Source organism: Halyomorpha halys, unplaced genomic scaffold (assembly GCF_000696795.3).
Source record: "Halyomorpha halys isolate HHAL.00 unplaced genomic scaffold, Hhal_1.1 Scaffold97.1, whole genome shotgun sequence".
Taxonomy (NCBI): domain Eukaryota; kingdom Metazoa; phylum Arthropoda; class Insecta; order Hemiptera; family Pentatomidae; genus Halyomorpha; species Halyomorpha halys.
In genome coordinates, this window is record NW_027108815.1 from 621,430 (window position 1) to 635,277 (window position 13,848).

The 13,848-nt window shown below is 31.9% G+C and overlaps 1 protein-coding gene across 13 annotated transcripts in view; it reads right to left on the minus strand.

The window, feature by feature from the left end:
- Positions 1-13,848, minus strand: part of Asator (tau-tubulin kinase asator) — a 255,590-nt gene that overhangs the window by 171,223 nt on the left and 70,519 nt on the right. The window lies entirely within an intron of this gene.

Below are 13,848 nucleotides of genomic sequence, written 5' to 3' on the forward strand. Positions count from 1 at the left end.
AAAAAAAAAAAAAAAAGCCCCGTTTCTAGCAAGCTAATCAGCTTTCTCATTACCTGCGATTCCCTTATGTCGTGGAAACCACACTAACTTAAACTTCTTTAAGCACGCTGATTCTAAGGCTTGTTTACACTCTCTTACCAATTTACAGGTGACTCTAGGTGACTCCAAGGCTTGAAGGGCAGACAGACAATCTGAAAAGATGGTGATGCCAGTTCTTTCACAGCTAGTGACTTCAGGGCATAAAGCTGCCGACAAGATGGCAATTACTTCTGCCTGACAGTCAAGTGTTTGCCTAGTTGGAAGCTTAGTTCTATGCCTAATTCTTCTATATAAGCCCCTTCCCCCCTTAGTAAGTTAGTTTTCATTAAATGTTGACATGTTGTAATAAATTACTCTAATCAAAACTTAGAAGTAAACAATAATGTGAAGTCGTGGACGGAAAGGTTATAAAACAAGTTGCTCAGAAAATCCACTAGAAGCTCTTATGCATTTAACATGACTTTAAATAGGGCTGCTCACAATCCTATACTTATAACATTTAACATTGTAAAACATTTTACATTTAACACAACACAATGAATATCCCTAACGAAGAAGATATGACAGCTAACCACATCACCACCTGTAGCTTACCATCCATTCAGCTAGGTAATCATGGATAATGTAAAGATATTTTAATATAGCATTAGAAATGATTATTCGTTCAATCAGAACTAATCCAGGAGAGACCATTTACAATAGACTGTTTCAACATTATATGCAGATGATGTAGTCATTGCCGCAAGAACCCAAGCAGCATTTGGGCCTTAAGGTGAATGAAGACAAGACGGTGTAAATGAAAAGCTCAAGAGAGGATAAGAAAGAAAATAGTAAAGTGACGATCAGAGACCACAGACAGAAACCTGGTTACAGATGATAACAAAGTAGAGAGAGAAATAGAGTTCAGGATAGCAGCAGGAAATTTTCTCACTGCATAAAATACTGAATTTTATAGCTCTCTCTATAAGGATGAGAGTGGTCATTTACAAAACCATCGTAAGACCAGTAGTGATCTATGGGGGAGAAACATGGCCCTTGACAAGAAAAGCAGAACAGATGCTCAACTCCTGGGAGAGAAGGGTATTGAGAAGGATATGGGGAGGAGTCTCGGAGAATGGAGTTTGGAGAAGAAGAAGGAATGAGGAACTGATAAATCTGTAAGGGGAACACAGCATCGTGGCGTTAATTAAAAGAGCAAGATTAATATGGTCAGGACACCTTGAGAGGATGCCCGATGAAAGGATATCCAAAAAGATGGTTTATGGCGAACCAGATGGAAAACAGAAAAGAGGACATCCCCGGATGAGATGGCTGGACGATGTGGAGGAGGATTGGAAGCTCTTGAATGTTGGCAGATGGAAGGAGAAAGCAAGAGACCGTGTAGACTGGTTGGCTGTAGTGGAGATCCGGGTTCTTGTAGGCAGTGTAGTGCCATAATAATAATATTTTATGGCAAGATCATCTATCTGAATTATGGATATTATATTATTCATGGGTATATTGAAAATATATATAAATAATTTGTTATAGCTTTGAGGATAATATTACACAATACCAATATATTATAAATGTGTATATGTATTATTATGGTAATAATAATTTATAAAGATATCTAATCGGTAAATGGTAAAAACGCTATGCCTTTGGAAACAATTATAATACTTTTTTAGGACTCAACTAATTTGAATTATCATTAATAGTTCAGTATAATAACCTTTAGTAATTAAACTGGCGTCCTATATACAAGAAGCATAAAACATATCAATAATAATTATAGAAATAGCTCTAACTTACAAATAACAGATAACCTATTATCAGTATATCACACTTTTTTAACAAAACAATTTTTTTTTTTTTTATTAATAAAGAGAATTAGACGCAACAGTCCGCGATGGTTAGGCCTCAAGTGCTCAGACACAGATAGGAATATAAAGCCTAGCATGTCATAGGGCCGTTGAGATTAGACAGTCGTACATCAGTCGTGCAAATGTCCTCATTCATAAATAGCATTCCAAGACGATACCTGAACAGAAATAGCTCTTTCAACAGTTTCCGATAAGTTCTATTCCCAACCGAGCCTAATAATACATTCCCTATTCCAGAATAAAAATCAAGGGAAAGTGTGAGTTCCATCTTTAACAGTTTAGGGAATTATATAAACGATATGAAGTACACAAATTAAAGAACTCAGCATTTTTGATACACGAGGACGTAATCAGTAAAGCACATAGGAATATAACGATAGTACATATATGGGTTAGGTATGTAGGTTATAGATGAAAAAGATACATATGTAGGTTTAGATCAGGGTTATATGAACTTCTAAAAAAATTAAGGGACCTTAACCTATGCCTGGCGACACATGCGCCCTCGAGAAAAATTTGCCCCTCTCCCCCATATACAAAAAATAAATAAATTGGACAGCTACAAGCTAAGACGGATCAGGGGTAGTACTTTGAAAGGAAGTACTGTTACTAACCCAACTGTAGTGTAAGGAGGTGATTTGGTCAGAGTCACGCTCGATATTTACCCAAGTTTGCCACTTTGGTTAAAATTCATTCTGAAATAAGCGAATGTCCTACAGTATCTTTCAATAATATTCTTCTTTTTCTGGCGAACAGATCCGCTACCTTGGATTACATCTGGACAAATGACTAACTTGGAATCCTCACACAAGACTAAAGACACGAAACTGCACGTCGATTCTTATTATTAAAACGCTTACAAATCAAACGGTCTAAACTTCCAATCCAATACAAAAGACTGATCTACTACAATAAGGCATATCTGGAGTTGAGCCTTAGGGCTCCACTAAACCTTCAAATTTCTCTCGTATCCAATTTTTTTTTTATTTATTTATTGATATTTACAACTGTATAAAAAATACAACAAGTAAATTTGATCATATAGACATAATGATATGATACAGGATGTAGAGAAACTACCCAGTAGTAGAACACTAAAAGCAGTTCACAATATAAGGTCACGAGGCCATCTTCTTTTCAGGCGCCTCAGAGGATTGCCAGGAATGGAAGAGGGAGCAAGGTTAGAAACTAGTAGGTTTGGGTGGTTATCCAATCCTTATAATCCAAAATCCTTCACGCTCCAAATGCAATCGATCTAGCCCGAAACAGACACCAATCATTACCTTCTAACCACCAAAACTCACTAGTTTCTAACCTTGTTTCTATAGATGTCAGTATCATACCATTGTAATCTAACAGCTACTTTGCTAGATGTATTTCGTATTATGTATATACAATTGTTAACATTAATAAATAAATACAAACATTTAACAAAAATCATAATGTTTACCTTTTAGGTTTTTTCGTGTTCACTTTTAGAAATGAACCGAATCCTAATTCCTTGATTCGCTATTCATCACTCGTTTTCAACACTCAACAGCCAACAAGTAAACATAAATGTAATTTTCAAAAGCCAAATAGGTTTGTAGGGCAAATTATTTCCGGAACAAAAATTTCTCTATTTCACTTGTAACAAAATTATTTCAACAAGTGTAAGAAGTATGAGTAGTACTACTGAACACAAGCAAATCTAAGGACTCTTGCACGATGGTCCCCAACCAATTTAAGATAATTGCCAAATGCAAGATGCCAAAGAAAACTATTTATTTTGCTTTCTTCGACTAAGGACTAGCCAAGATTTGAAACTAGATTCGGCTTTTATCTGAATTAAAAAATAGATTGCTAGAAATACTACTGCACCACCAATCTAAGGACATTGCTAACTCGACATTGTTCGCAGTTCCTGATATATTTTTAAATGTATCAACTCCAGCGAAATTAATTTTAAAAAATATGATATAATAGTGATATATTGTAAATACATTTTATAAAACATTTTAATAGACTTTTCATCTTTTTAATGAATAGAGGTATGAAATTTAGAATAGAAGTAATGTATTTGTTATCACTAGTTATCAAGATAACTTTTATTCGAGTGTTAACATAATGTTTTAATGTATTTCGATTTATCCATATATATGAAAATTTATTTATTACTTATTGTAATAATGTTATTCTAACAGCAATAATGAAGATTGTGACTTTAACATACATAGGAGAAGAATGAAAAGACAGGAAACTGTTCGTCGATTTCGACTATTACAACATTTACTAGACAAATAGTTTAAACATTCAATCCATTACAAAAGACTGATCTACATGACTATTATAAGGTCTATCTGGATATATTGAGTTGAGCTTTGGGGCTCCACTAAACCATCGAATTCCACCCGAATCCAGTCTTTACAGTTCAAAATCTTTAATGCTCCTCACTATGTCACAGACAGACATCCATCAGATACAATTCCACGATAAACTTCCCAACCACCCAAACCCACTTGTTTCTAACTTGGCTTTTCCTTCATTAGCTAATAAACCTCCTAGGCGTCAGAAAAGAAGATGGCCTTGAGATCTTCTCCTCTAGAAATGTTATTGGAGTTCTATCAATGGATAGATTCTTCACATCTTTGTATCATGACATTTTATCATTTATAGCAGACTTACTTGTAAAAAAAAATAAATAATATACATAGGACTAAACAAGGAAACCATATTGATCATAATATTTGAAATGTAAAGAAATAATTATGCGAAGATAGTTGAGTTTTAAATTAATTTTTGTTATTGAATCATTATTTTGTTGTATGCATAGTATGATTGTGTCAATTTGTATTGTAGAGCATCTGACGATGGTGCCATGGTCCCAAAACATTGTTACTGATAAACTAAAATAAATAAACATAATAAGGAAAAGGTTTTCACTATAACTCAATAAATGGACGGCAGATTCAGTAAATGAACCTACAACATTAAGTTAAAAAATAAATTAAATGGCAACAATGAATCAAATTAAAAACATTAACAATTTTTTTAATTATCAAAGCTAATAAGATATACAATTCTTGATATAACAAATTAAAAAGTTCCAAGACATGGACATTATTAAAAATATCATATTGACAAAATAATATTTTTTTTTTTAACTAAATGGCTGAAGAAAAATTGAAAGCTCTAAACTGTTTCATAATTATAATTATTTTTACTGTAATATTGATTGGTACAATCTTACTTTCAAATATGTATATGTGTATGCATATAAATAAAAATCAATTTAATTTAACAAATATGAAGTATATATTTATACAGAAATTTATATACAAATATTTATCTTGCGAACATAAACGTCTTAAACTACTTTAAAAAAAAAAAAAAATGCTAAAAGACATCTACAGGTCTCATGGTTTCTGGGATATAGATATCCTAAAAAAATTTACTAACTACTGATTTTTCAGTACATTTTTTATAAGATGTTGCTTTTTTTAAAAACAAAAACAGTATCTCGGGAATCATTAAATGTAAACTGCTGTGTTAAGTTAAATTTAAATGTTAAATTTACTCTACTTTAAATGGTGTTCTATTTGGCTTTTAGTGTTGTTGGTAATTTTAAAGATATGGAGCTCCGAATAATTTTTTTTTTTTTAATGTTTTGAAACTGCCACAAATTTTTACTTCCCCTAACTATACTTGGCAGGCTGATCAATTTTTACTATTAACTATACATAATTTTTGTTAATATAATCAAACATTAGGGTGAAATAACTGACTTTTTTTTCCTTCTTAGACTCTTCTACTAAAATGTCAAGATGCTCTTCTCACATTACAGACTTAAATATTACTGTACAGATTTAAATAAAGACGCATTAAATCTCTTGATTTTTTTTATTTTAATTTATCTATTGATATTAACAACGGTACATAAATACATCAAGTGAATTTGAGGAAATCATAATGGTATGGTACAGGGTTTGAGTGGTTAAGGAGTTTGTAATGGAAGGATTGGTATCTGCTTCGGGCTAGATCGGTTACATATATATACATTAAGGTCTTTGTGGATGATTTTATTTGTGACAAAGTAGGGAGCATTTAGGATTTTACGAAGGATTTTGGATTGTAAGGATTGGATACGAGAGGAATTCGAAGGTTTAGTGGATCCCCAAAGCTAGGTCTTATAATTGTCATGTAAATCAGTCTTTTGTAATGAATTGGAAGTTTGGACCGTTTGTCTAGTAAATGCTGTAATAGTCGAAATCGACGTGCAGTTTCCCGTCTTGTGTGATGATTCAAGGTTAGTCGTTTGTCCAGATGTAGTCCAAGGTAGCGGATCTGTTCAACAGGTGTAAGGGCAACATTATTGATCCCTTAAATTTAAAACTACTTTTGAACTAAAGGCACTTAAAAAAGAATGGAGTTTGTTGAATTTTGGAATTCAAAGAAAATATTCAATTTGTTTGCGGAGATAAATAGTCTGGCAGTGCTACTATAGTTTACTATTTCTTGCCAATTCTTATCGCAGACCGGAAATAGTTTTGAATTTTTAACCTTGAATATTTTTAACTACAATTCGTGAAAGAATCCATTGTTTGTTCCTTTTGTGAGCTTAGTGAATTTTCACGGATGTCAGAATATGTATTTAAAAAAAATACTGAAAAAAGATATTTATTAGAAACTAATGTTTCTCTCATTGCAAGTATTGCTAACAATGGCAGGAGAACTACTAGATCACATTAAAACATATTGCTAATAATGGCAGGAGAACTACTATATCACATTAAAACATATTGCCAACTATAGAAGGACTATAATATGATTTATAAATACTAGAAAAGTTTCATTTACTGGACCATAGTAAGGCTTAATTTGACTTAAGAAATTGAATTTTAGGGCTCCATTAAACCATGCAGCTCCTTATGTTAAGTTTCAGAACTTAAGTTTTATATCTTCGTCTTGCCCTAAAGTATCTTTTAATAATACCCCACTCATTCCTGTTGAACAGATCCGTTACTTAGGACTAAATCTGGACAAACGACTGACATGGAATCCTCATACAAGACTGAAAAGACAGAAAACTGCTCGTGGATTCCAAACTGTTACAGCACTTACTAGACAAACGGTCCAAACTTCCAATCCATTACAAAAGACTGAAGGCCTATTTGGACATACGGAGTTGTGCTTTGGGGCTCCACTAAACTATCTAATTCCTCTCGAATCCAATCCTTACAGTCCAAAATCCTTAATGCTCCTTACTTTGTCACAAATCAAATCATCCATCAGGACCTCAATGTCCCCTATGTTGCCAATTTGTCCAGAACCAGATACCAATCCTTCCATAATAAACTTCCCAACCACCCAAACCAACTCGTTTCTAACCTGGGTTCTCCTTCACTACCTAATAATCCTCCTAAGCGTCTGAAAAGAAGATGGCCTCGAGATCTTCTCCTTTAGAAATGTTTTTGGAGTTCTATCAATGGGTAGATTCTCCACATGTTTATATCATGTCATAACATCACTTACAGCAAATTTACTTGATGTGTATATATGTACACAGTTGTAAATATCAATAAATAAATTATTAAAAAAAAAAAAAGTTTTATATGTTACCGATTTCGCCTGAACCATATATCAACCCTTCCATGATAAATTCCCAAATCACCCAAACCCACCTTGTTTCCACTTTAATTCCTCCTAAGCGTCTAAAAAGAAGATGACCTAGAGATCTTCTACTCAAGGAATGTTATTGGAGTTCTATTAATAAGTAAGTTCTTCTTATTATACCATTGTACAACTTACATTGCATTTACCAGTTATATATTTTCGGTTAATACTGCCGTAAATTCCAATAAATAGATAGCAAAAAAATTGTTGAATAAGATTTTTAAATTAAAACATTCTTAAAATCCTAAATGTTCCATACTTGTCACAAATAAAATCATCCACGAAGACCTTAATATTCCATTTGTAACCGATCTAGCCCGAACCAGAAATTAATCCTTCCATTACAAACTCCCTAACCACTCAAACCCATTAGTTTCTAATCTTGCTTCCTCTTTTATTCCGGAAAATCCTCCGAGGCGTCTGAAAAGAAGATGGCCTCGAGACCTTATATTAGGGGTATTCATGATCTATGTTAAAGCGTGTTAAATGGAAAAACTCGTGTTAAATCGAAAAAAATTGCCTTCTTTTGCCGTGGTAAAACGAAATAACATTTAACATGGCTGAGAGTCTGTTACTTGGTCAGTTAAATCGAGAATGACGTCACACAATAGACCAGTTGAGATCGCCGTCATATTAGTTGTTGTGACTTTCAATACAGTTGTCAATTAGCTCATCTTCATTCTCTTCTTCACAAGTTTGAAGATCAATAAGACACTCATAAGCTAAACTTTCACACAAATTCCACTTTTCACTCACTCTAGGCATGTTTTAATTAATTACTTAAATCAAAACTGAAGTAAACAATAACATGAGGGTCTGGAAGGAAAGTTATAAACATAAAGGCTTATACAACAAGTTGCTGAGAAAATCCGCTAGGGAATCTTATGCATTTAACGTTTAACATGACTTCAAATAGGGCTGCTCACAATCATATAGTTATAACATTTAACATGGTAAAACATATAACAGTTAACACAACATCATGAATACCCCTATTGTAAAAATGTTTTTAGAGTGCTACCATTGGGTAGTTTTTCTACATGCTTGTACCATGCCATTATGATTTCCTCAAATTTACTTGATGTATTATGTATTATGTATTATGTATTAGGTACAGTTGTAAATATTAATAAATAAATTAAATTAAAAAACAAATAATAATCTAATCCACCTAACTTACAGAACGTCTGTGTAAAGAAGAGGTTCTACGATCACTAGAACCAGCTGAGCATAGGAATAATATAAAGGCACAAATGTCCTCAGTTCCACTCCACAGATGTTCTCTTCTATTCCTGTCCGCCATCATTATTATTGTAGATATTTCTACCTTTGTAGATTATCAATGCTCCCATATTCTATGAGATATTCCTATTAACGTCTTGACCATCATTTACCATTGTATCTTAGTTACATTTGTCATTGGTAATGTTTATTGATAACATTGATGTTACTAATACTGATCAATTATTATTTAATATGTTGCAAGCCATATTTTAACCATTTCTAATTTTGTTACAATCAAACAAACATTGAATTCTTTCACGAAGAGTAATAAGAAATATTCAAGGTTAACAGTTCAAAAATATTTCCAGTCTGCGATAATTTAACTGCCAGGATATTTATTATCACAATTTATCACAATATATATTATATTGACTATTTTATTTGAATTCCAAAATTCAACAAACAGAAATGTTCTAAGTAGCTCCAATCAAAATCGATAGTTTTATCCCTCTTTATTAAAATCTGTATAGTGAGAGTGTAAGCCTATCGACATTTATAAATCCCTTTCTTCACTATCCTGTAGTGCTAAGTATTGATAATACCGGGTTGAGAAGAAATTTTTTTTTTTTAAATATTTATTTATTGCTATTTACAACTGTACATTATAATACATTTAGTAAATCTGATCTAAGTTAAATTGGAGTGTTACAGGCGTGTAGGGAAACTACCTATTGGTAGCACTCTAATGACATTATACATTAGCTGGTCTCGTGGCCATCTTCTTTTCAGACGCCTCGGGGGATTGTCAGGAATGGGAGAGAATGCAAGGTTAAAAACTAGGGGGTTTGAGTGGTTAGGGAGTTTATAATGAAAGGAGAGATATCTGGCTCGGGCTAGATCTGTTACATAGGGAACATTAAGTTCTTTATGTATGAGAGAAGAAAATTAAATTTAATTCGATAGATATTCTGAATACTGAATACTCTTAATAGCAGTGACCATCACTCTCGATATGTATTGCTAACTGACCAGTAATAGCCTAGTTGACCTCAGATGCATCACGGTCAGCCATGGATGAGGAAGGACTGCTAAAATGCCCATCTGAATCCAGAAAGCCAAAGACCACAACACACAAGATAAGAGCCCTAAGCTATAATTTTGATTGGCATTAGAATTACATTTTAAAATCGATAGAATTACATTGTTCCACACTGATTCTCAGCCCAATATTATATTCAGTAAACTTAAATTATAAACAATATATTTATTAATTTCTCTTTAATAATAATGATATTTCATATGTAAATATGATCATATGAGAAGACGGTTGGGGTGCGGTCAGTGGATAACACAAATAAGCTATCAACATCGACCCTCAACTTAAAGACCCTCTTCCACTTTTACATCGACCATACGTCGTATACCGCATCCCTTGCTCCACTTCCAATTCTAATTCAGCTAACATCGGCGAAACAAAAGACCGCATCACGCAACACAAATATTTTGTTTCCTTACATAATTATTCTGCCACCAAACTTTCAGAACATTCTCTATCATTAGACCATTCCTTTAATTTTGATAAAACACCTATATTTGACACGGACCGCAAGCATGACAAAAGTCTATTTGTCCCCAGATAGGCACCACAGGTAATAGTGTACAGTCTCCCGGTTAATACAAGAGCCGAGAAGAAAAAAAGGCAGTTATTACACTCCCATTTTTGATTACTTTAATAAAAACTATGTGTAATTATTAGTTAAAATTGATGAGTCTGCCAAGTATAGGAAGGGGAATAAAAAATGTCGGCTGTTTCAAAACCTTTAAAAAACATTAATTTTTAATTCGGAGCTATATCTTAAAAACTACCAACAACACAAGAAAACATAAGAGAACGTCATTTAAAGAAGAGCAAATTTTCTAAAATATGAGCTCTAATAGAGTTATTTACGTCAAATATTTTTTGAGATATAGCTTTTTAAAAAGCAACATTACATACAAATGTTGAATGAGACGTACTGAAAGATCAGTAGTTAGTGGATTTGTTTTGAAAAAATCTATATCTCAAAAACCACTTGACGTACAGATGTATTTTAGCACTCAAATTAAAGCTAGTTTAATGAGCTATAAAGAGGTTTATGATGTTTATCTTAGTAGGAGTAATAGTTTTCATGAAATGTCCTGATATAAACTTATATATAGTTGTTCTGACAAATTTTTATTTGCCAAATTTATATTCATATGTGAATATCATAAAAACTACTACCCCTACGAAGATAAGGGTCATAAACTTTTTAAAAGCAACTATCAACGATCAGACTAGACCGATTTTTAGTACTATTGCAATAAATGGAGTTATAATAGAACACCACAGGAGAAGTTGCGATAGTTACTGCTATGACTGAAAACTGTCACAAAGTGAACGGGCTTTCATGCATTTTTTTGAGTCTTCATTGTTACTAACAATTCAACGTACTGTATGCAGACACATTTATTTATTATGTATATGTTATACGATACTCAAACGAGAGAGGTTAAGTTAGACATGAGGAAATGTTATGGGCTATCGATAAAATAATTTTCCAACAATCGATTATATTTAGAATGGAGAAATTTATATAGAGATCAGGCGTGGGAGATTTATTAGACAGAGGGTCCACCCCCGCTCAGCACCGAAATAAACTTGGACAGGCCCACACTTTAAAAATTATGTCAATATGTCAGGGAGGAACATCTTTCCAGCAGTTGATAGTACAGTATAACCTCGCTAAACCGGCTCTTCTGATTAAACGGCATTTAAAAAAAAAAAAAAAGCCACAGATAAAAACAGTTCGCAAAACAAAAAAAATATCTGACAAATAGTAACTACAATTAAAACAAACGGTTTGCGAACTTGAATTAAATTACGTATTTAAGAAAATAGTTCGGTGAACCTACCCCATTTCAAGAATTATACAACTGTTCATTTAATTGTACTACACATTGCTCAAATTGTATAAACGTAATTTACATATATTCTGTAGTTCAGGTTGTATTTTTTTTTTCAATACAGTGTAAGCAGGAAAAAATAAATAAATTTTAATTCTTTATACCAGAATTTTAATTTTAATACATTACATAGAAAAGTTTATGTAATTTATATAATAGAAAGATTATTTTGAATTAATCATATATATTTAATTTTATCATATGAGACGGTGAAAACAATAATTTTGTGTAAGGCAATACAATGCCGTTTCGAAAACCATATCTTGTAAAAGAACTATATATTTTTTTCGTATTTATCTATTGGAATTTACAACTGTATTCAAATAAAAACGTATTAAGTATATTTGATGTTAGATGAAAATGAAGTGATAGAGGTATGAAGAGAAACTATCCATTAGTAGCACTCTAATCATATTTTTACACTAGAAGGTTTCGAGGCCATCTTCTTTTCAGGCATCTAGGAGGATTGTCAGGGGTAGAAGAGGAAGCAAGTTTAGATACTAGAGGGGTTTTTATGAATTAACTATAAAAAAATAAAATAAAATTGTAATATAAAGGTTATGATACATTTAGTAAAAACTGCTTTATTTTATTAATCATTCAAACAAAAAAATTACTTTAAGGGGTGTTTTTAGTGAGAATTGATTGACATACACCACTTTTCATAACTATAAGTTTTACATAAACAATATTATGAAGGGTTGATCCTATATTCACCGCACCCATTAGATCTGTAACCACGATAATCATTAGACAATTTTTCGTTAAATACAAAAAAAAATATATTTTTTCCTCCTAATTAAAAAAAATACATAACCCAAAAAAAAAAAGTTATTTTGATCTAGTAAAATCCTAAAATAAAATAAATAAAAAGAGTTAAACCTAAAATAAAAAAATGGAAAACTGAAAACAGAATATTTTCCCAACAATGACCTTGAGGTAAAGGTGATGTAAATCTGATTTACGCCACTTTTTCTGCTGCCATAACAACAATATCAAGTGCATGCCCTAAAAGTGATAGCTATTTATGATATATACATTTGACTATGTTGAGTATATGGCAATAACAGTATTTTCAAGAATATACACCAATTTTCCATTCATTTCCAAATATATATTAATATACATATCACCTATAAGTTAAATTTTGTACGGCATTTTAATTTGTAACTACTATACGAATTAAATTAATACCAGAGAATTTTTTTCATTAATGAATTCAGGATTAAATGATCCTACAGATGTTTCAGAACGAATAAGCAAGATTGTATTGTAGATGGGTTCGTTCTAACGGTTGGGTCTATCTTAGCAATACAGTTCGCTTGGCCTTGTCAATCATTGCTAATGCACTGGACGGAAAGTGCATATAGCTGGATTTCGAGCAACCTGCGACTCATCATAAGATTCAAACCTTTGATTAAGCTGAATGATTGATAAATCACATGAGGTGTTAAGAATAAACTGGAGTTAGTAATTTTTCATTTAATGCGGGGAATTATACGTTTCGTTAATATATGAAGGAGATGGCCGTGGGTGTTAACAACTATTTATTTACCAACGTTTCGGCCCACTTTGCAGGACAAAAAAGATAACAAAATAACTAAAATGTCAATAATATAGGAAAAAAATACAAAAAGTGAACTAAAGTAGTGTTAAGAAGTTATACAAAATTATGAGTATAAATAAAAAATAAATAAAACTGACTTTATTTGCTTATATATACATATTACTGTAAATATTTTTCTTTTCAATTTTATAAAAATGTTCTCATTTATATACTTTAACCCCACCTAAGTTAACTTTTTTGTATCTTTTTATCCTACGTTGTTAACATATTTTTATTTGTTTTGTATAATTTTTAGTTATTCAGAATTGGGCGAAACGTCGGCAAATAAAATAAATAATTGTTAACTATTTTTGTATTCTTTTGATCGCACACCTGATCATCTTCTTCATAACTTTATATATGAATATATATTTATTACTTGTATGTCTATTATGTAGTACTTGTAGATTCTTAATTTTTATATTTATTAACCTTTTTTTAATATTGTTTTATTTTTATAATTATCACTTTTATATT